Raw genomic sequence first — 2,602 nt, forward strand, 5'->3', positions numbered from 1 at the left:
TCTTTGTTTCCGACTCAATGGAAGCGGGCGCTTATCCGCCCTCTCTCCAAAATTCGTATTCCTCTGTCTCCGTCGGACACGAGACCGATTGCCAATCTGCCCGAACTGTCCAAGCTGCCTTGAAAGAATTGTTGCTTCTCAAATCTCCGATTATTTAAACAAATATAACCTTATTAATCCTAGACAGTCTGCGTATCGCCCGGGTCACAACACTCAGTCTGCTCTTCTTCGTGTCAGTAATGACATTAAAAGTGCAATAGACAGTGGATTGGTACTTATAATGATTCTGTTTGATTTCAGTAAGGCATTCGATACTGTCCCGCATCTTCAACTTTTGATCAAACTTATAGAACTGGGATTTTCTGATCCTGCTCTTTCATGGATTTATTCTTATCTTACTGGTCGCTCTCAAGCCGTAGTTGATGATTCGGGTAACTTATCGTCCTGGCTGTCAATGCTTTGTGGAGTGCCTCAGGGCTCTGTTCTTGGTCCTCTTTTATTCTCTCTATATATTAATGATATTGGCAAAGTCTTGATTCACTCTGAACATATGATATTCGCTGATGACGTTCAGATCTATCGCACATGTCAACTTGTAGATTTTCTTCATAATCTTGACTTGATCTCTAGGGATGCTAACGCCATTTTTGATTATGCAAGGGAAAATGGCTTAAATCTGAATCCTGCCAAATCTAAGATCATCATATTTGGCAGTAGGACAAACGTCAGCATCTTGAACCTTAACCATCTGCCACAAATAATAGTCAATGACACGCCCTTACCATATGTGAGCGAAGTCAAGAACTTGGGTGTCATTTTTGAGTCCAACCTCTCGTGGAGAAAACACATTTCATATACTTCGCAGAAGGTTCATGGAGCATTGTATAAGCTGAAGTTCAACAAGAATTCTCTCTCAACCGAGTTAAGAATTAAGCTTGTTGTGACCCTGGTTCTACCCCATATTGATTATTGCTGCCTGGTTTATCATGGTTTGAGCAGCGAATTAAATAATAAATTACAAAAGCTGGTCAATTGTTGTATCAGATTTATCTATAACTAGCGACGGGATGAGCACATAACTCCATTTAGGCGTCGTCTGGGGTGGCTTTCGGTCGAGAACAGAAGGCTGTACTTCTTGGGCTGCCAGATGTATAGGTTACTCCACATGAATTCGCCTGTGTACTTGCGGGAACTTTTCACTACTCTGGATCCATTGCTTAGAAGATCTGATCGTCTGGTCACTTCTTCTCATTCCTTTCATATTCCTGCGCATAGGACTGTTACTTACAGAAATTCCTTCCATCTTTCGGGTGTTTACTTCTGGCACTCTCTTCCAGTTCATATTACATCTGCGTCTTCGTTTCCAATCTTTAAAAGTCTTCTTCGAGCCAACTTGTTATTATTTTATAAGCTGCGCTTGTTATGTTAGCGGTAACACACATATTCTTTTTTGTACATATGTGCTGTGTTTTATTCTTGCCCTTTAGCTTCGCTTGGGCATAAATACATATCAATCAATCAATCAATCAATCAATCAATCTCTCTCTCTCTCTCTCTCTCTCTCTCTCTCTCTCTCTCTCTCTCTCTCTCTCTCTCTCTCTCTCTCTCTCTCTCTCTCTCTCTCTCTCTCTCTCTCTCTCTCTCTCTCTCTCCTCTCTCTCTCTCTCTCTCTCTCTCTCCCCCTCCCTCCCTCCCTCCCTCCCTTCCTCCCTCCCTCTCTCCCCTCTCTCCCCCTCTCTCCCCCCTCTCCCCTCTCTCCCCCTCTCTCCCCTCTCTCCCCCTCTCTCCCCTCTCTCCCTCTCTCTCCCCCTCTCTCCCTCTCTCTCCCCTCTCTCCCCCTCTCTTCCTCTCTCTCCCTCTCTCTCTCTCTTCCTCTCTCTCCCTCTCTCTCTCTTCCTCTCTCTCCCTCTCTCTCTTCCTCTCTCTCTCTTCCCCTCTCTCTCTTTTCCCCTCTCTCTCTCTCTCTTTCTCTCTTCCTCTCCCCCTCTCTCTCCCTCTCTCTCTCTCTCTCCCTCTCTCTCTCCCTCTACCCCTACTTCATGTATAATTCTTTGAAATTCAATCAATTATTTCCCAAAAAATTGGAAAAATTATAAAAACCGGTTTCCAAAAAGATCAGTAACAAAAACTATACACGTCATGGCGCTCCCCGGAAAATTCTACCCCTACTTCATATACAATTCTTTAAGATTCGGTCAATTAATTCCCGAAAAATTGAAAAAATTTCGGTACCGGCTTCCAAAAAGATCGGTAACAAAAAATTATACACTTTATAGCACTCCCCGGAAAATTCTACCCCTGTTTAATCTATAATTCTTTGAAATTCGGTCAATTATTTCCCGAAAAATTAGAAAAATTAGAAAAACCGGTTTCCAGAAAATCGATAACAAAAAACTATACACATAGTGGCACTCTCCGGAAAATTCTACCTTTATTTCATATACTTTTGGTAAAAATTCGGTTCAGGGGTTTCGGTAACGAAAAACTATACACATAATGGCACTCCCCCGGAAATTCTACCCCTATTTCATATACTTTTGGTAAAAATTCGGTTCAGGGGTTTGAGATTCGGTCAATTATTTCTCGAAAAATTAGAAAAATT

This window comes from Temnothorax nylanderi, unplaced genomic scaffold (genome assembly GCF_030848795.1).
Source record: "Temnothorax nylanderi isolate EJ_2023f unplaced genomic scaffold, tnyl_v1.0 TNYL_tig0113_pilon, whole genome shotgun sequence".
NCBI lineage: Eukaryota > Metazoa > Arthropoda > Insecta > Hymenoptera > Formicidae > Temnothorax > Temnothorax nylanderi.